This window comes from Zea mays, chromosome 10 (assembly GCF_902167145.1).
Source record: "Zea mays cultivar B73 chromosome 10, Zm-B73-REFERENCE-NAM-5.0, whole genome shotgun sequence".
NCBI lineage: Eukaryota > Viridiplantae > Streptophyta > Magnoliopsida > Poales > Poaceae > Zea > Zea mays.
Genome location: NC_050105.1, coordinates 61,745,780 through 61,768,132, shown reverse-complemented (window position 1 = coordinate 61,768,132; position 22,353 = coordinate 61,745,780). Strand labels below are relative to the sequence as shown.

General features: G+C 45.0%; 1 pseudogene; it reads right to left on the bottom strand.

The window, feature by feature from the left end:
• Positions 1-212: 212 nt before the first annotated feature.
• Positions 213-22,353, bottom strand: part of LOC109942820 (uncharacterized) — a 28,322-nt pseudogene continuing 6,181 nt past the window's right edge.

Genomic DNA, 22,353 nt, shown 5'->3' with positions numbered 1-22,353 from the left:
CGGTCACTTAGACCGAGTGAGCCTTCCCTTAATCACACGGGTCACTTAGACCCTGCAAGGATCACCACACACTTGGTGTCTCTTGCTTAGCATTACAAATCACTTGAGAAAAGAAATGAGAAAGGAAGAAGGCAATCCAAGCGACAAGAGCAACAAAAGAACACAAAACACCCTCTCTCAAGTCCCTAATGGAATTGAGTTGATTTAGAGGCTTAGAGAGGATTTGATCTATTGAATGTGTCTAGGAGTGAAGTCTTTTGCTCTTGCAATGAATGGGATGTTCAGAATGCTTGGGTTCCAATGAATGTGGTGGTTGGGGGTATTTATAGCCCCTAACCACTTCCTAGTCGTTGGCAAGGACTGCTGGCAATGGGCGCACCGGACAGTCCGTTGCGCCACCGGATAGCCACTGTGCACTGTACGGTGCGCGCCACATCAGCGCAACCGTTAGGGTTCTTAGCAGTTGACCATTGGAGACGTATGTCTTCTAGCTGCACCGGACAGTCCGGTGCCACACCGGATAGTCCAGTGCCCTCTGACTTCTGCGCTCTGACTTCTGCTGAGGCACTGTTCACCGCAGAGCGCTTTTGCAGTCGACCGTTGGCGCCAGTTAGCCGTTGCTCCGCTGGCTCACCAGACAGTCTGGTGGCACACCTGCCAGTCTGGTGAAATATAGCGGAGGCTGCCCTGGAATTCCTGAGAGTGGCTGGTTTGCAGGGCGCTTGGCCTAGTGCATCGGACAGTGTTCGGTGCACACCAGACAGTGTCCGGTGCACCAAAAATCAGCACACTCAAGTCCTTTTTGCTCCAAATAAATTGTGTCCCCTAATTAAATTCTTTCTTGGTTTGTGTTGAACCTTATGCACCTGTAATAGATGATATCTTGACAAACTAGTTAGTCCATGTGGTTTGTGTTGGATGTCAACCACCAAAATCAATTATAGGAAATAGTTAACCCTATTTCCCTTTCAATCTCCCCCTTTTTGGTGATTGATGCCAACACAAACCAAAGCAAATATGGAGTGCAGAAAGTAACTAGTTTGCAATTGAGATAGATGTGCATAGGTTAAAGACTTTAAACATATGACTAAGAATGAATGGATTGCTTTTCTTTTATTTAACATTTTGGACCACATTTGCACCACTTGTTTGTTTTTGCAAATCTTTTTGGAAAAATCGTTTCAAAATCTTTTGCAAATAGTCAAAGGTATAGGAATACGATTGCAAGAAGCATTTTTAAGATTTGAAATTCCTCCCCCTATTTCAAATGCTTTTCCTTTGACTAAATAAAGGTTCCCCCTGAATGAATTCTCCTCTTAGCTTTCAAGGGGGTTTTGAAGTAGATACCAATTGATATCTTACTTTCACATGTCAATTGAAAATTAGATACCAATTTGAAAATACACTAATGAAAAATTCATTTTGGGGCTTAACTCAAATCCAATTGAAATAAGCTCAAATACCAAAATTTTGAAATAATGGTGCGGTCCTTTTTCTTTGGGCTAATCCTTTCTCCCCCTTTGGCATTAATCGCCAAAAATGGAGAACTTGAGAACCCTTTTGACATTTTCTCCCAAATGGTAAAATGAATATGAGTGAAGGGTTATACCAATGGAGAGTTGTAGGAGTAACGACAAAAGGTAAATGATACCGTCAGAGTTGGAGTGGAAGCCTTGTCTTTGCCGAAAACCCCATTTCCCTTTCAATCTAAGACTAATTATAGAAATATACTTGAAAGCACATTAGTCTTAGCCTTGACACAAGAAGAATAAGAAATATGCATTTGTACCAAATGAAAGAGACATGATCAAAGTATATACATGAGCTATGTGTGCAATGTTTCAATCAAAATTTCGAGAATCAAGTATATTTATCTCATTCCTAAGTTTGCTAAAGGTTTTCTCATCTAGTGGCTTGGTAAAGATATCGGCTAATTGGTTGTGGGTGCTCACATAAGCAATTTTGATATCCCCCTTTTGTTGGTGATCTCTCAGAAAGTGATACCGGATGTCTATGTGTTTAGTGCGGCTGTGTTCAACGGGATTGTCCGCCATGCAGATTGCACTCTCATTATCACATAGGAGAGGGACTTTGCTCAATTTGTAGCCAAAGTCCTTGAGGGTTTGCCTCATCCAAAGAAATTGCAAGTGTCCTGCAGCAATATACTCGACTTCAGCGGTGGAAAGAGCTACAGAGTTTTGTTTCTTTAAAGCCCATGACACCAGGGATCTTCCCAGAAACTGACAAGTCCCTGATGTGCTCTTTCTATCAATTTTACATCCGGCATAATCGGCATCAAAATACCCAATTAGATCAAAGGTAGATCCCTTGGGGTACCAATGCCCAAACTTAGGAGTGTAAACTAAATATCGCATGATTATTTTCATGGCCCTAAGGTGAACTTTCTTAGGATTTGCCTAGAACCTTGCACACATGCATATAGAAAGCATAATAACACTACAGGAAACGGCTAAATTTTCGTGGGCCAAAAACCCACGAAAATAAGCCTAAACCGACGAAAATATAGTATTTTCGTCGGCAGGCCGACGAAAATAGCCGCCGAAAATAAGTTCGACGAAAATAAGCATCTATTTTCGTCGGTACCGACGAAAATCACCTATTTTCGTCGGTTTGCTCAAGGCCGACGAAAATAGTCAGGCGACCATTTATTTTCGTCGGCCTAGGTGGCCGACGAAAATATTCCAGGATATTTTCGTCGGCCTAGGTGTGGCCGACGAAAATAGCCTGGGGACATATTTTCGTCGGCCACCACCGAGGCCGACGAAAATTGATGGTTCCCCCCCCCCCCCAAAACAGATTTTTCTGCACCTATTAATAATTCACAGCAATATACACAATATCACAATTCACATATACAGATTCACAAGCCTAATACATAATTCACAAAACACATTCACATATACATAAACTCTAGTTAGCTGTGTTTAAAAGTATCCATAAGTCTAGAGTCCATAAGTCTAGACACATTCACAGAGTATCCATAAGTCCAAAAGTCCATTGTCCATTCAAATACACAATTCACAAAACTCTAGTCCATAAGTCCATAAGCTACTAACTACTCACTACTCACTCCTCACTGATCACTCCGGCGGGCTGTGGGAGTTTTGGCCACTCCCTCCTCCGCCACCAGGAAGGTGGCCACTCCCTCCAGCACCATGGACGAGGAAGTCTTGGACGTTGACACCACCCTCCGATCCATGAGCATGTGACGCTGAACCCTGCAATTCATCAATCATTCAAATAAGGCTGTATACATATACATTGCTGTGTTTGGTCAATATTTGCATAAAACTAAACATGGAACGTCATCTGTGATCCATGGTGAGGAGGAGGTTGTCCATGCATCCACGAGTACTGTTATGCTGGCCACCCCATAGGTGGTGGCACCCACCCCATCGGTGGCGGTGCCATCCACGCTTGAAATGGCTGAGAGCCCGCCGGTGGCTGGGAGACCGGTGGCACCCATCCCGGGACTGGCTGCGATCCTTGGGGTGGAGGCGTCCAAGTGCCTGGAGGTGCCTGCGTCCACCCAACACCGGTCCACTGTGGCTGCGACGCTGGAGCTTGTCCTGGCCACTGTCCCCATCCTTGTGCCTGCGAGCCATTTTTGATAATAAAAAAAGAGTTGCTATGGAATTGAAGTGTTCAGATAGTGTTACCTGGGGAGGGCGAAAAGCGGGCAAGTTCATATCAGGGCCGAGTCGAGTAGTCATTTCCTGCAAATGGATGCAACGTTAGAATCACAACATTATACTTTGAATTCAACGACGACACGTGATGAGATAGACGGATTACCTGAAAATAAGAAGCCATATATTGCGTCAGCTGTCCAACCTGCTCCTGCGCTGCTCGAGCCTGCTCCTGTGCTGCTCGAGCCTGCTCCTGTGCTGCCCGAGTCTCCTCCTCCAGCTGAGCCTCTCGAGCAGACCTGGAGGAGCGAGAACTCCCTCCCGAAGACGATGCCTTCCCTTGACCTATTGTCCTGTTATATTCCACAACGCCGGTGCCAAAGGCAAACCTGCATGATACACATAGTTGAGCCATTAAGTGGACACATTCTTGTTAATGAAATCGTCGAATCAAACACAAACACCTCACCTGCCATGCTTTCTACCCCCACCACTGTGGTACAACGCCGAGGCATCTAAGTCTGAATGCATCCAGTCGAAGTCAGGCCCATGGCGTTGAGTCATTTCCTCCCCATATGCATTCTGCAAAGAAAGTTAGAGTTGGAGTTAAACACAAAACATGCAATTTAATTCGTAAATACAAACTTGTTTACCATTTTCTCCCTTGCCGCCTCACTGCATAGCACATCAGGGTTCGCCGGATCAGGGCCACGGTGACCACGGACGTAAACCTCCATAAAACTTGGAGAAACTCCACTTTCAGCTTCCTGCATGAAAAAGAAGAGTTAAACCATATAATTTTCATAGATGTAACATACAAGTTTAATTTATATACTTACCATGCGGCGTGCGGTACCAAGGTGTCCATCGGCGCCGTACCTGTGCCCCGGTCCTTCAGTGCCACGGTTGGCACGGTGCTTGTTGGACTCTGCAATCCACTCAGGCGACGCCCATCTCTTAGCCAACCACCTCCAGGCTTCCATGTCCTTCGACAGCCAATCCACAACGCTCTCCAGGTACTGCTCCTTTGTGAGGTAGATCTCATTGGCCCCTAATGCTTTGCTCATTTTCTGACCCTTTATCTTCTTGTAGTAGTAGTTGACGGCCGCGATGCGAGCATTGTACATGGCATCCTTGATTATCTTATCAGCGCACTTCCGAAAGTGCCTCTTCACACGTGTCCACTGAGCCTGATCCTCCTCGATGTCATCCGGCAATTGGAACCTCCCCTACATATCAATGGAGAAGTTAAGTTAAAGTAAGATTAGGAGAAGCAATAATTCAATGAATTGCTTATATACGAAAGTAAACTCACCCAGAACTCGTCCCACACAGCCACCTGACAAGTCCTTCGTTTTTTTTCTGAACTTCCCCCTCCGCTACTGCTTTCCCCTGACTCCCCTGGCTCGACATAGTCCTTTAGACCCCAGTTAGCCCACTGCATAGCCGCGAACCTCTCGCCATTGAGCTCCACCATGCCAGGGTAGTAGAAGCGACAGAGGCTACCCAACACCGCGTTCACCTTGGGACGTCTGCCTGTATCGTCCCAAGTCAAGTCTTCCCATGACCTACAAAAATTAATAAAACAAGTAAACTAGTGCAATCACGTTCACATTAAAAAATTAACACAACAGAAATAAGCCCCACCATTCTCCATGCGGCCGGATGAGCCTCCTCTCGGCAGGTCTCGGACCAAGCGCATTGCTCTTCTTATACCTAAGTATACAAGTAAATTCAATATGATGAAATGATTAGAAACTAATATCAATTAAACTAATATGCATAATAATACCTGAAGGACGTAGAACCATCTGACGCGTCGCCCGCGCTGCCTGCCCCCATTGGGTCAACCTCCTCATCCTGCTCACCCTCCTCACCCTGCACATGAGCATCCTGCTGAGGAGTCTCCTTCTCACCCTCCTCACCCTGCACTTCGTCTAGACAGTCGAGAAGTTGCTGCTGCCTCTGTCGGCTCTGTGAGGTGCCCTGAAAAAGCCCACTGCCCGAGCTGTCCTCGCTGGCCGCGCTGCCCCCACTCCTCCTCGATCTCCTATGCTTGAACATGTTCAACTGTAGATAAATTAATGTCAAACCACAGTATATGAAACAAATAATATGAAAATTAATAATGTGGAAATTGGAATACATAGATTAATTGATTAACTAAAAGAAACATACTAATCAAAAGTCATCCACATCCGATGATGCTTCTTCGGCTCGTTGTTTATTCATACGCTCTTGATTTCGTTGGATCCTTACTGATCTTCTAACGACGACAGGTCGTTTGCGCTTTGACCTAGGTTCTTCAATTAAGTCGCTTGAATTGCAACAGAGATTTTCAAGTCCTTCTCCATTGGTCACATGGAATCGGTGAGCTATGTCTTGATTCGACGCTGCTTCTGGTTGAAAAACAACATCATCGTTGTCCCTACTCGTACTCATGTAGTCAGCACTCTCTGGAGCGACGACTTGTGGGTTGACTTTGATTGCAACCCACGAAGCCCTAAGGCTTGGGTGAGGATATGGCAGGTAGTACACCTGTTTTGCCTGATTTGCAAGGACAACATCGCTCATACTGCTCGGAATCCTAGAGCTATGCTTCACCTCGACATTACCATACTTGTCGACACGAGTCCCACTATGAGCATCAAACCAGTCGCACTCGAAAAACACGACTTTAAGTTCTTTGGGGCCATCGAAAATCAACTCTACAATGTTTTGAAGAACACCGTAATAGTCCACTACTTTGTCATCGTCAACATATGAACTTGCCAACACACCACTATTGGTGGTGGCTGCCAATGGTCGACTCTTCTCCAATTTCGCGGTTCGGAAGCGATATCCATTTACATCATAGCGAGTATAGTTTCGGATGGACACAGAGGTATGTGCCATTTGTTGCAAGTCCGGGTGCACAGAGTTTTTGGAAACCTATACAAGTAATTAGTATATGCATTATATCTTCCAAGTCCAAAATTCAAAGATTAAGTATGGACAATGAGAGAACGACAATTACTAACATAATTATGAAACCACTGCACGAAGTTTGGTCCACCTTTCAACCCATCACGTCGAAGATTTTCTAATTGGATGGCCGTAGGTTTACTAGTAGATTTCCAACATTCTTCATCAAACATGCTGGACATATTACAAACATGGAGATTACACACTATAGAAATTATGAGATGAGAAAATGGACGTAACTATGAGGAAAACTTACTCGAACGCCTCCTGTGTGCTGTCAATATTGTTATACATATATAGCATTAGCGTGTTCAAATCTGATGCTTCAATGTGACGTACACTCCCTTTTCCAACTGCTTTACCCGGATTCGCAAAAATTTGAAGGGTGCTTTGGGGTGATTCATTTTCGACATGAAGTCGCACTGAAGGCGCAAACACATTGTTGGCTCGAGCGAAATACCTGGTTGAGAATTGAGATATCTCCTTAAGGGCAAAAGCCTCCGCAATACACCCTTCGACTCTAGCCTTGTTCCGAACAGACGCCCTGAGCTTTTTCAACGCCCTTTCTATAGGATACATCCATCTGAATTGCACTGGTCCGCCTACCAAAGCTTCCCAAGGCAAATGCACAATTAGATGTTGCATCACATTGAAGAATCCGGGCGGGAAAACCTTTTCAAATTTACAAATAAGAATTGGAATTTCTTTCTCAAATTTCTGCATCAACCTCTTCGATACCGTCTTTGCGCATACTTCCCTATAGAAGTAACTCAACTCTGCAAATATGCTCCAAAGCTCATCCTTAAAATAGCCTCGAAACATCACGGGCATCAGCCTCTCCATAATAATATGGTAGTCATGGCTTTTCAAACCGATCAATTTACCGGTCTTCAGATTGACTGCCCGTTTCAGATTTGCCGCATACCAATCTAGAAATTTCAGATTCTTCAACCACTTAAATATTTCTTTCCTTTCATCCGGCTTGAGGCAGTAATCAGCTCGCGACCTACTTTCATGCCCTTTATCGCTTACTTTCAACTCGAGCATCGGCCTCTTACAAATTTCAGTCATGTCTTTTCTTGCCTTCATATTATCTTTCGTTTTATCAGTCACATCGAAACATGTGCTTATGATGCTTTCAGCAACGTTACGCTCTTGGTGCATCAAGTCTATGTTGTGCGGCATGATCAAGGCTTTTGCATACAGAAGCTCCCATATTGATGAAATATGGGTCTAGTTATGGTCCTCCCCGTAGCCTTGGAACCTATCATTTTCTCCTTGCTTCAGACAAGCATGCCATGCCATTATCTGCGGTGCAGTTTGCCTCTTTGGTGGCCCATTTCTAATTTTGGCTCCACCTCTGAATGCAGTAAGCGAATTCCTGAAATCATGCTTGAATGGAGTCCAACGTCGATGAGCATCAAAGAATGAAACTTTCCCACCATGCTTCAATCTGAATGCATCCGTATCATTCATACATATGGGACAGCACAACCTACCATGGACACACCATCCAGACCAATCTCCATACGCCAGCAAATCATGCACTGACCACAAATAAGCAGCGCGCATGGTAAACTCCTTTTCAGTATGGCTGTCATAAGCCTTCACACCTCTCCACAATTGTTTCAGCTCTTCAATTAAAGGGCGAACAAACATATTCAGCTTTGGCCCTGGATGCTCGGGGCCTGGGATGACTAGTGCAAGGAACATGAACTCTTCTTTATTGACCAACTCAGGAGGAAGATTATATGGCACAATGAAGACAGGCCAACACGAGTACGAGCTTGCACTGGTATTGAAAGGTGTGAATCCGTCCGTCGATAGACCAAGCCGTACACTCCTAGGGTCGTTTGCAAATTCGGGATCAAACTCGTCAAATGCCTTCCACGCATCACCGTCCGACGGATGGACCATTATGTCTGGATCAGTGACGAGACGTACACCATTCTTTGGCCACGTCATATGCAGAGCTATTTCCTTGTTGAGGAACAACCTTGAAAGCCGAGGAATGATGGGCAACCGACGAAGTTGCTTAGCTGCAACCTTCGTAACTACCAATTCACCCTCATCATTTGTCACCTCGACATATCTAGAAGCTTCACAATGCTTACAACGGTCCAGTTTGTCATCCTCCTCAAAGAATAGCATGCAACTGTTGGGACACACGTCGATCTTCTCATATGTCATCCCAAGACCAGCCAACATCTTCTTTGCGAAGTACATATTCTTTGGCAACTTATGATTCTCCGGGAGAACCTCACCCATAAGTTGGACGATGTCGTTGTAAGCACTGTTTGAAATGTTATGCTTCGACTTTATCGCCATTAGTCTTGTGAGAGTCCCAAGAACTGACATCTGAGTGTGCTCGTGCAGTCTCTCTTCTCCCGCGGCGAGTAGCCAGAAGAATTCTTGAGCATCACGTGGAAGCTGCCCCGGCTCCTCAGCGTTCATTTCAACCTCCCTACCAAGATCATGCAACATATCGTCCATCCTATCATGATCGTCATCAAGCTCCACCTCCGCGTCAACGTGTCTAATAGACTCACCATGCCGGTACCATACAAGGTAGTTCGGCATAAACCCACTTTTGCAAAGGTGTTTCTCCATTTCTTCCTTCTTCTGAGGCCACTTGTTCTCGAAGCGATTGCAAGGACACTTCACTAGATGACCAGTTGCATCTTTGAAAGCGTGCTCAAGAAAAGCCTTTGTTACACCCATCCATTCATTCGAATGTGCCCCATCCTTTCTCCACCCGTCATACATCACCCTTCGATCACCGTCCATTTCAAAGGCTAAACAAAAGTCAAAGAACATCAACGATCGTCCGTGGCTTAATTAGGTGAACTCCCTATTAGGTAAAGGCCCTAAACCCACCCAAGAGTGTAGGCTGATGCTTGTGATTTATGACGTGTAGCCTACGATTGTCGCTAAATTTCGGCAGCATAACCCCGCTGCTCTCCAAGCACACGCCTGAACATGGTGTGTTGGAGAACAACTGGGTTACACAACCGAAATTCCGCGTCAATCGTAAGGCACATGTCACAAATCACAAGCATCGGCTTACACTCTCAGGCTGTCCAAAATACGTGGACAATTCCGGAACGGCGAACCTCACAAGCCAATGTGACGTTCGCCGTTCCCGAACGGGTGACGCATACGGTTCGCTACGGTTAACGATTAAAACTGAACTCTAAACATTAAAAAATATCTCGGAGATTAAACAAAAGACATCACCCTCCGAACGAGTGACTAATAACTATATAGTAAATAATAAATGACACATTAACCGAAATTACGAAAACAATGTATACCTGAGAATAATGTACGAGTCCAGCTAACACGGTGGAGAAGGTCAAGTCGAAAGAACACCTATGTACAAAAATTACTATTGTCAATAAAAAAATCGGCAGCACCTCCACTATAAAGTGATGTTTCTAAAACCTGCAAAAAACAACAACACGATGGTTGCCAACACAGAATACATTACTCGTTATTCTAAACCCTGATTATGCATTATGTCACACGCTAGTGGTCTTATTATACTCCTAGAGTAGTTATTAGAGCTGCAATGCAAGCTAGAGATTAATCTGCAAAAATACATATCTGGGGAACACTAAAGAACTGTCCCCGAAAAGGGAAATAAACTAGTACAGTTGATAAGGGCAGCAGGCTCCTTGTTTTGTCAAGGCCAACCTGTTAATGATGATTGCCATGGTGCTAGGTCTACTGTGTATCATATAGCATTATGTGTGTGTACATCTGTGTATGCGTGCGTGTGTTTGTTGCCTTGTCTGTGAAGGGAGAAAAAAAGGGTCCACACATATACTAGCTAACCCTTGCTTTTCTGGTGCCTATTTCAATGCATTGAACAGCTAGAGTGCGAATTATCCAACTGAACAAGTTATGTTCTCCATGATAATTCACGTAGAACCACCAGTTTTACTGATATCTTGTTTTGAATGGAACAGGGTTATTAGATTCAAATTTTATGGCTCTCTGGTTGCAGTGCTATCCCTAAAGCAGAAGCAAACACTAAAACATGTGAGGATATGTGCATCCTTCCTCCTTACCTGATGATTTTCAACACAGAAAAGCACATACGTGCTTGCAAATGCCTGATAAGCGTGCATTTGCATCGAACATGTCCTTTTGTCTACCTGTTCAAAGTCCGCTACATCCCACCAAGCAGTAATAACAACAGCACGGTGGAAGGGATTGCACATACCTTGATATGGTCTGCGGGTGGGAGCGGGGGCTCCTTCTTCGTAGCCGACAGCGGCACAACTCCGAAGTGCACGGCGCGACGGCGGTTGCGCGCGGCGCGGCGGCGGTTGCGCGGCGCGGCTGAAGCTGCGGCGGCGGCGGCGGATGCGTGAGAGACGAGAGAGAGGGCGCGTGAGAGACGAGAGAGAAGGCCGGGATGGAAGATAACGGCCTCTATTTTCGTCGGCCTCATTGAGGCCGACGAAAATAGTTGCCCGTTAAAAGTTTATTTTCATCGGCCGGGCTGGGGCCGACGAAAAAAATGACATATGTTCGTCGGCCGATAGGAGACCGACGAAAATACAGACAATTTTCGTCGGTTTAGAGGCCGACGAAAATAACTTTCGTATTTTCGTCGGCAAACCGACGAACATACAGCCTGACCCACGAAATTAGGCCGAATTTTCGTCGGTCACGAGGGCCGACGAAAATAACCTTCTATTTTCGTGGGCCGGCCGACGAAAATATATCGGCCTACGAAAATTTAGGCGTTTCCTGTAGTGTAACCGGTTGAGATGCACATAAGTAGAGTAAAGAACCTATCATCGACCGGTATACCTTTTGATCTACGGACTTACCTCCCATGTCGAGGTCGAGATGCCCATTGGTTCCCATGGGTGTCTTGATGGGTTTGCCATTCTTCATTCCAAACTTCTTAAGTATGTCTTGAATGTACTTACTTTGGCTGACGAATGTGTGAAAGGGAATTAGGCTTACACCTAGTTCCTAAATAATTTTGGTGGTTGAATTGCCCAACACAACTAATTGGACTAACTAGTTTGCTCTAGTATATAAGTTATACAGGTGCCAAAGGTTCACAACAAGCCAATTAAAAAGACCAAAGTTGGGTTCAAAATAGAGAGCTAAAGGCATCCCGAAAGGCTCCCTAGTCTGGCGCACCGGACAGTGTCCGGTGCACCAGGGGACTTCGCGCAGAACTCCTCAGCCTCGGGAATTTTCAGAGACGGCGCGCTATAATTCACCGGACTGTCTGGTGTACACCGGACAGTGTCCGGTGCTCCAAGAGCACGCGGCTCTGGAACTTGGCAGCCTCAGGAATTCACAGCGGCTGCTCCGCTACAATTCACCGGCCATGTCCGGTGTACACCGGACTGTCCGGTGTAACTGCGGGGCAACGGCTACTTCGCGCCAACGGTCGCCTGCAACAGCAATTAATGCGCGCCAGAGCGCGCAGGCGTCAGGAACGCCCATACTTGCGCACCGGACACTCTACAGTACATGTCCGGTGCGCCACCGGACATCCAGGCGGGCCCAGAAGTCAGAACTCCAACGGTCGAATCCCAACGGCTTTGGTGACGTGGCTGGCGCACCGGACATGCCCGGTGTGCACCAAACTGTTCGGTACACCATACGACAGTCAGCCCCACCGAACGACTAGTTTGGTGGTTGGGGCTATAAATACCCCCAACCACCCACCATTCATTGCATCCAAGTTTTCCACTTCTCAACCACTTACAAGAGCTAGGCATTCAATTCTAGACACACCAAAGAGATCAAATCCTCTCCAATTCCACACAAGGCTTTAGTGATTAGCGAGAGAGATTTGCCGTGTTCTTTTGAGCTCTTGCGCTTGGATTGCTTCTTTTCTTTCTCACTTGTTCTTGTTATCAAAACTCCATTGTAATCAAGGCAAGAGGCACCTATTGTGTGGTGGCCCTTGCGGGGAAGTTTTGTTCTCGGTTTTGATTTGAGAAGAGAAGCTCACTCGGTCCGAGGGACCGTTTGAGAGAGGGAAGGGTTGAAAGAGACCTGACCTTTATGGCCTCCTCAACGGGGAGTAGGTTTGCGAAAAACCGAACCTCGGTAAAACAAATCCGCGTGTCACTCTCTTCATTTGCTAGCAATTTGTTTTGCACCCTCTCTCGCGGACTCATCTTTATTTCTAACGCTAACCCGGCTTGTAGTTGTGTTTATATTTGTAAATTTCAGTTTTGCCCTATTCACCCCCCTTCTAGGCGACTATCAATTGGTATCAAAGCCCGGTGCTTCATTAGAGCCTAACCGCTCGAAGTGATGTCGGGAGATCACGCCAAGAAGGAGATGGAGACCGGCGAAAAGCCCACTACAAGCCACGGGAGCACTTCATCGGAAGAGTCCCGCACCAAGAGGAAGGAGAAGAAGAAGGACTCCTCTAAAGGGAAGGAGAAGAGATCTTCTTCTCACCACAAAGAGAAGAAGGAGAAATCCTCTTCCCACAAGCCGCATCGGAGTGGGGACAAGAAAAAGAGGATGAGGAAGGTGGTCTACTACGAGACCGATTCTTCATCGACATCCACCTCCGGCTCCGACACAGCGTCTGTCACTTCTAAGCGCCAAGAGCGTAAGAAGTATAGTAAGATTCCCCTACGCTACCCTCGCATTTCTAAACATACACCTTTACTTTCCGTCCCATTAGGCAAACCACCAACTTTTGATGGTGAAGATTACGCTAGGTGGAGTGATTTAATGCGATTTCATCTAACCTCACTCCACAAAAGTATATGGGATGTTGTTGAGTTTGGTGCACAGGTACCATCCGTAGGGGATGAAAACTATGATGAGGATGAAGTAGCCCAAATCGAGCACTTCAACTCCCAAGCCACAACCATACTCCTCGCCTCTCTAAGTAGAGAGGAATATAACAAGGTGCAAGGGTTGAAGAATGCGAAGGAGATTTGGGATCTACTCAAGACCGCGCACGAGGGTGATGAACTCACCAAGATCACCAAGCGGGAAACGATCGAGGGGGAGCTCGGTCGCTTTCACCTTCGCCAAGGGGAGGAGCCACAAGATATGTACAACCGGCTCAAAACCTTGGTGAACCAAGTGCGCAACCTCGGGAGTAAGAAATGGGATGACCACGAGGTGGTTAAGGTTATTCTTAGATCACTCATCTTCCTTAACCCCACTCAAGTTCAATTAATTTGTGGTAATCCTAGATACACACTAATGACTCCCGAGGAAGTTATCGGGAATTTTGTGAGCTTTGAATGTATGATTAAGGGCTCAAAGAAGATCAACGAGCTTGATGATCCCTCCACATCCGAAGCACAACCGGTAGCGTTCAAGGCGACAGAGGAGAAGAAGGAGGAGTCTACACCAAGTAGACAACCAATCGACGCTTCAAAGCTCGACAATGAGGAGATGGCTTTAATCATCAAAAGCTTTCGCCAAATCCTCAAGCAACGGTAGGGGAAGGATTACAAATCCCGTTCCAAGAAGGTTTGCTACAAGTGTGGTAAGCCCGGTCACTTTATTGCTAAATGTCCATTATCAAGTGACAGTGACAGGGATAACGACAAGAAGGGCAAGAGGAGAGAAAAGAAGAGGTACCACAAGAAGAAGGGCGGTGATGCCCATGTTTGTTGAGAGTGGGACTCCGACGAAAGCTCTAGCAACTCCTCCGACGACGAGGACGCCGCCAACATCGCCGTCACCAAGGGACTCCTCTTCCCCAACGTCGGCCACAAGTGCCTCATGGCAAAGGACGGCAAAAGGAAGAAGGTTAAATCTAAATCCTCCACTAGATATGAGTCCTCTAGTGATGATAATGCTAGTGATGAGGAAGATAATTTGCGTACCCTTTTTGCCAACCTTAACATGGAACAAAAGGAAAAATTAAATGAATTAATTAGTGCCATTCATGAAAAGGATGACCTTTTGGATTCCCAAGAGGACTTCCTCATTAAGGAAAATAAGAAACATGTTAAGGTTAAAAATGCTTATGCTCTAGAGATAGAAAGATGTGAGAAATTAACTAGTGAGCTAAGCACATGCCATGACACTATTGCCAACCTTAGAAATGAAAATGCTAATTTATTAGATAAGGTTGATTCTCATGTGTGTAATGTTTCAACTTCCAATTCTAGAGATGATAATGATGATTTACTTGCTAGGATTGAAGAATTGAACATTTCACTCGCTAGCCTTAGAAATGAAAATGAAAAATTGCTTGCTAAGGCTAAAGATTTTGATGTTTGCAATATTATTATTTCTAACCTTATAAGTGAAAATGACATATTACATGCTAAGGTTATAGAGTTAAAATCTTGCAAACCCTCTACATCTATTGTTGAGCATGTTTCTATTTGTGCTAGATGTAGAGATGTTGATATTAATGCTATTCATGATCACATGGCTTTATTTAAACAACAAAATGATCATATAGCTAAATTAGATGCTAAAATTGCCGAGCATAACTTAGAAAATGAAAAATTTAAATTTGCTCGTAGTATGCTTTATAATGGGAGACGCCCTGGCATCAAGGATGGCATTGGCTTCCAAAGGGGAGACAATGTCAAACTTAATGGCCCTCCTAAAAGATTGTCTAATTTTGTCAAGGGCAAGGCTCCCATGCCTCAGGATAACGAGGGTTACATTTTGTACCCTGCTGGTTATCCCGAGAGCAAAATTAGGAGAATTCATTCTAGGAAGTCTCACTCTGGCCCTAATCATGCATTTATGTATAAGGGTGAGACATCTAGTTCTAGGCAACCAACCCGTGCTAAGTTGCCTAAGAAGAAAACTCCTGGTGCATCAAATGATCATGACATTTCATTCAAAACTTTTGATGCATCATATGTGCTTACTAACAAATCCGGCAAGGTAGTTGCCAAGTTTGTTGGGGGCAAACACAAGGGCTCCAAGACTTGTGTTTGGGTACCCAAAGTTCTTGTTTCTAATGCCAAAGGACCCAAAACCGTTTGGGTACCTAAAGTCAAGAACTAAAATTGTTTTGTAGGTTTATGCATCTGGGGGCTCAAGTTGGATACTCAACAGCGGGTGCACAAACCATATGACAGGGGAGAAGAAAATGTTCTCCTCCTACGAGAAAAACCAGGATCCCCAACGAGCTATCACATTCGGGGATGGAAATCAAGGTTTGGTCAAAGGTTTGGGCAAAATAGCTATATCCCCTGACCATTCCATTTCCAATGTTTTTCTTGTTGATTCATTAGATTACAATTTGCTTTCCGTATCTCAATTATGCAAAATGGGCTACAACTGTCTCTTTACTGATATAGGTGTCACTGTCTTTAGAAGAAGTGATGATTCAATAGCATTTAAGGGAGTGTTAGAGGGTCAGCTATACTTGGTAGATTTTGATAGAGCTGAACTCGACACTTGCTTAATTGCTAAGACTAACATGGGTTGGCTCTGGCATCGCCGACTAGCCCATGTTGGGATGAAGAATCTTCATAAGCTTCTAAAGGGAGAGCACATTTTAGGATTAACAAATGTTTATTTTGAGAAAGACAGGATTTGTAGCGCATGCCAAGCAGGGAAGCAAGTTGGTGCCCATCATCCACACAAGAACATCATGACGACCGACAGGCCGCTTGAGCTACTCCACATGGATCTATTCGGCCCGATAGCTTACATAAGCATCGGCGGGAGTAAGTATTGTCTTGTAATAGTGGATGATTATTCTCGCTTCACTTGGGTATTCTTTTTGCAGGAAAAATCTCAAACCCAAGAAACCTTAAAGGGATTCTTGAGACGAGCTCAAAACGAGTTCGGCTTAAGGATCAAGAAAATTAGAAGCGACAACGGGACGGAGTTCAAGAACTTTCAAATCGAAGGCTTCCTTGAGGAGGAGGGCAGCAAGCATGAGTTCTCTTCTCCCTACACGCCACAACAAAATGGTGTAGTGGAGAGGAAGAATAGAACTCTATTGGACATGGCAAGGACCATGCTTGTGAGTACAAGACTTCGGATCGGTTTTGGGCCGAGGCGGTCAACACCGCCTGCTACGCCATCAACCGGTTATATCTACACCGAATCCTCAAGAAGACATCTTATGAACTCCTAACCGGTAAAAAGCCCAATATTTCATATTTTAGAGTCTTTGGTAGCAAATGTTTTATTCTTGTTAAAAGAGGTAGAAAATCTAAATTTGCTCCTAAGACTATAGAAGGCTTTTTACTAAGATATGATTCAAACACAAGGGCATATAGAGTCTTTAACAAGTCCACTGGACAAGTTGAAGTTTCTTGTGACGTTGTGTTTGATGAGACTAACGGCTCTCAAGTAGAGCAAGTTGATCTTGATGAGATAGGTAATGAAGAGGCTCCATGCATCGCGCTAAGGAACATGTCCATTGGGGATGTGTGTCCTAAGGAATCTGAAGAGCCTCCAAATGCACAAGATCAACCATCCTCCTCCACGCAAGCATCTCCACCGACTCAAAATAAGGATGAAGCTCAAGTTGATGAAGTAGAAGATCAAGCAAATGATCCACCTCAAGATGACGACAATGATCAAGGGGGAGATGCAAATGATCAAGACAAGGAAGATGAAGAACAAAGACCGCCACACCCAAGAGTCCACCAAGCAATCCAACGAGATCACCCCGTCGACACCATCCTTGGCGACATTCATAAGGGGGTAACTACTAGATCTCGTGTTGCACATTTTTGTGAGCATTACTCTTTTGTTTCCTCTATTGAGCCACACAGGGTAGAGGAAGCACTCCAAGATTCGGATTGGGTGGTGGCGATGCAAGAGGAGCTCAACAACTTCACTAGGAATGAGGTATGGCATTTAGTTCCACGTCCTAATCAAAATGTTGTAGGAACCAAATGGGTCTTCCGCAACAAGCAAGATGAGCATGGTGTGGTGACAAGGAACAAAGCTCGACTTGTGGCCAAGGGATACTCCCAAGTCGAAGGTTTGGATTTCGGTGAAACCTATGCACCCGTAGCTAGGCTTGAGTCCATTCGTATATTATTAGCCTATGCTACTTACCATGGCTTTAAGCTTTATCAAATGGACGTGAAAAGTGCCTTCCTCAACGGACCAATCAAGGAAGAGGTCTATGTTGAGCAACCTCTCGGCTTTGAAGATAGTGAGTACCCTAACCATGTGTATAAACTCTCTAAGGCGCTTTATGGACTCAAGCAAGCCCCAAGAGCATGGTATGAATGCCTTAGAGATTTCCTTATCACTAATGGATTCAAAGTCGGAAAAGCCGACCCTACTTTATTCACTAAAACTCTTGAAAATGATTTGTTTGTATGCCAAATTTATGTTGATGATATTATATTTGGGTCTACTAATGAGTCTACATGTGAAGAATTTAGTAGGATCATGACACAAAAGTTCGAGATGTCTATGATGGGGGAGTTGAAGTATTTCTTGGGATTTCAAGTGAAGCAACTCCAAGAAGGCACCTTACTAAGCCAAACAAAGTATACTCAAGATATTCTCACTAAGTTTGGAATGAAGGATGCCAAACCCATCAAGACACCCATGGGAACTAATGGGCATCTCGACCTCGACACGGGAGGTAAGTCCGTGGATCAAAAGGTATACCGGTCGATGATAGGTTCATTACTCTATTTATGTGCATCTCGACCGGACATTATGCTTTCCGTTTGCATGTGTGCAAGATTTCAATCCGACCCTAAGGAATCTCACCTTACGACCGTAAAGCGAATCTTGAGATATTTGGCTTATACTCCTAAGTTTGGGCTTTGGTATCTTAGGGGATCCACATTTGATTTGATTGGTTATTCGGATGCCGATTGGGCGGGGTGCAAAATCAATAGGAAGAGCACATCGGGGACTTGCCAGTTCTTGGGAAGATCCCTGGTATCTTGGGCTTCAAAGAAGCAAAATTCGGTTGCTCTTTCCACCACCGAAGCCGAGTACATTGCCGCAGGCCATTGTTGCGCGCAATTGCTTTGGATGAGGCAAACCCTGCGGGACTACGGTTACAAATTAACCAAAGTCCCTTTGCTATGTGATAATGAGAGTGCAATCAAGATGGCGGATAATCCCGTCGAGCATAGCCGCACTAAACACATAGTCATTCGGTATCACTTTTTAAGGGATCACCAACAAAAGGGAGATATCAAGATTTCTTACATTAATACTAAAGATCAATTAGCCGATATCTTTACCAAGCCACTTGATGAACAAACTTTTAACAAACTTAGGCATGAGCTAAATATTCTTGATTCTAGGAACTTCTTTTGTTGATTTGCACACATAGCTCATTTATATACCTTTGATTATGTCTCTTTCATGTGCTATGACTAATGTGTTTTCAAGTCTATTTCAAACCAAGTCATAGGTATATTGAAAGGAAATTAGAGTCTTCGGCGAAGACAAAGGCTTCCACTCCGTAACTCATCCTTCGCCGTCACTTCAAGCGACTCTCCATTTTTGGGGAAGAAAGCATGAGCACCAAGCAAAAGGACTCCGTCTTTGGTATAACCTTCACTCATTTATTTATGACCAAAGGGGGAGAGAATAATTCTTAGGGCTCTAATGATTCCGTTTTTGGCGATTCATGCCAAAGGGGGAGAGAGTATGAGCCCAAAGCAAAAGGACCGCACCACCACCAATTTCAAAAACTTAGTTTTTCAAAGAGTATTTTCAATTGGTATCTTATTGTGTTCAAAAGGGGGAGAAAGTAGTATTTCAAAAATGATATATCAAAACCTTCTTGAACTCTAAGAGGAGGATCTCATTTAGGGGGAGTTTTGGTTAGTCAAAGGAAAAGCATTTGAAACAGGGGGAGAAAATTTCAAATCTTGAAAATGCTTCGTAAAATCTTATTCATTTACCTTTGACTATTTGCAAAAGAACTTTGGAAAGGATTTACAAAAGAATTTGCAAAAATAAAATCTATGGTGCAAGCGTGGTCCAAAATGTTGAAAAATGAAGAAACAATCCATGCATATCTTGTAAGTATTTATATTGGCTCAATTCCAAGCAACCTTTGCACTTACATTATGCAAACTAGTTCAATTATGCACTTGTATATTTGCTTTGGTTTGTGTTGGCATCAATCACCAAAAAGGGGGAGATTGAAAGGGAATTAGGCTTACACCTAGTTCCTAAATAATTTTGGTGGTTGAGTTGCCCAACACAACTAATTGGACTAACTAGTTTGCTCTAGTATATAAGTTATACAGGTGCCAAAGGTTCACAACAAGCCAATTAAAAAGACCAAAGTTGGGTTCAAAATAGAGAGCTAAAGGCATCCCGAAAGGCTCCCTGGTCTGGCGCACCGGACTGTCCGGTGGCGCACCGGACAGTGTCCGGTGCACCAGGGGACTTCGCGCAGAACTCCTCAGCCTCGGGAATTTTCAGAGACGGCGCGCTATAATTCACCGGACTGTCCGGTGTACACCGGACAGTGTCCGGTGCTCCAAGAGGACGCGACTCTGGAACTTGGCAGCCTCGGGAATTCGCAGCGGCTGCTCCGCTATAATTCACCGGACATGTCCGGTGTAACTGCGGGGCAACGACTACTTCGCGCCAACGGTCGCCTGCAACAGCAATTAATGCGCGCCAGAGCGCGCAGGCGTCAGGAACGCCCATACTGGCGCACCGGACACTCTACAGTACATGTCCGGTGCGCCACCGGACATCCAGGCGGGCCCAGAAGTCAGAACTCCAACGGTCGAATCCCAACGACTTTGGTGACGTGGCTGGCGCACCGGACATGTCCGGTGTGCACCAGACTGTCCGGTGCACCATACGACAGTCAGCCCCACCAAACGGCTAGTTTGGTGGTTGGGGCTATAAATACCCCCAATCACCCACCATTCATTGCATCCAAGTTTTCCACTTCTCAACCACTTACAAGAGCTAGGCATTCAATTCTAGACACACCAAAGAGATTGTAACACCCTGAATTTGGGGGTATAAAATTTTCTTTTCTAATATCCACCAAATTCAGGTGTTACTCTCTCAGTTCTTCGCTTTCCTTTCTCTTTTTCCTAAAAATGGAGAATTATTTTGTTTTATAATAGCGTTAACCTAGTGGAATAAGCCCTAAAGGCACTTTGGTTGTTGCATTCATGTCGTTGCATGGTGTTTCTAAGTGCAAAATGTGTTTGAAATATGTTAACATATCTTATAGAAGCGCTCGGTAAATTTTCATATTTTTCGGAATATTTTTCTATTTTCCAGAAACCAAAATCTATTTATTTGTGGAACTTAAAAATGTTTTTAGAAATTCTAATTATGTTTTTTGAGTTCATTAGGTGCCAAAACATTTATAGGAATTTTTCTAGAATTTTTGAAAGCATATATAATATTTTGAGCACAAAATATGGATTTCTAGGCTTTTTCTGAATTTTAAAAATAGTAAAATCCGAATTTTAACCGAATTTTCATCTCATCCAAACCCTAGATATATATACATGTCCGGCTTCATCTCGTCGAGCCCGATCCAGAACACGAAACGGTTCATCCAAATCCAATCCCTAGCTCCCGGTATTGCCCGCCGAAGTTCGGGCCGGTTCCAACTCCGGCGACAACTCCGGCGAGCAATTACTCCCAATCCGTGCATCGTCTGCCAAATCCGAGGGTACCGCTGCGTTCGTCTCGTCGAGGGCTTCGTCGCAGCGCGTTCGGTTCGTCGATTGGATCCCCGAATCTTTGGCAATCGACGGATTTGGCTTCGGCTCCGGCGAGGGTCTTCTTCCGCGGTGAGCTTCTCCATTCTTGTTATTCGTTTTCTTCGATTTCTAGGGTTTGGGGTAGCACCTCGATCCCCCGCACCCCTGCCCCCGCGGCGCAGCATCCTGCCCTCGGCCCGTGCGCGCGCGGCCCCTGCGGGCGCGACCTCCGAGCGCGGCCGGCCGGCCGACCATGGCTTTGGTCGCGGCCCTGCCCCGCGCGAGCTCCCCAGGTGCGGCCCCTGCCCGCGGGCGCGCGTGCCCTGCGCGGCGTGGCTGGCCCCCTGCGGCGGTCGAGCTCCCCTTCCCTTGCGCAGCCCCATGGCGATGAAATTTCTTGCGTGAGGTAGAGAGGAGAAAGGAAGAAGATGATGGCAATTTCGTAAATAAGTACGTGCGAATTACAGTATGGTTTAAAACATTCATAACTTTTGTGTTTTAAACCCGATTCGATCCATTCAAGTTGCGTTAGATTCGTATTAAAATTATCTTAATTTAGAAATATTTATCCCAATTTTTGCATATTTTATTTAATTTAGTTAAATGTTTGTTTAACCAGTTGCTACTAGAACGACGTTTCAATTTAAAAACCTAATTTAGGAATTCGATTTGCGCATTTATAATCACGTTGTTTAATTATTAGTTTCGCATGTCGGTCCGCGCGTGCCGCGGTGCTGTTTCGCGCACGTCGTCGCGTGTCGTTCGTGAGTGTTGCGCGTGTTGTTCGCACGCGTTGTCGTGTGCCGTTCGCGTGTGTCACGCGCCTTGCCGCATGCCATTCGCGCGTATCGCGCGTTGTCCGCGCGCTAAGTCGTTTGTGTCCGCGCGTTGCGCACATCGTGTTTGCACGTCGTGCGTCGTTAATTCATCTCGCTTAGAATCGCTCATATTCATTAAGTAACTTGCTTAACTGTCAACTATTAAAATAGTAAGTTAGTCAAAACTAAGCAGTAGTATTAATTTACATTTGATTAATATCAATTAATATAATTATGTTGAATTGGATTGTTCTAATTAGTACTTGTTTAACGTAAACGCGCTAACCCCTCGACCGT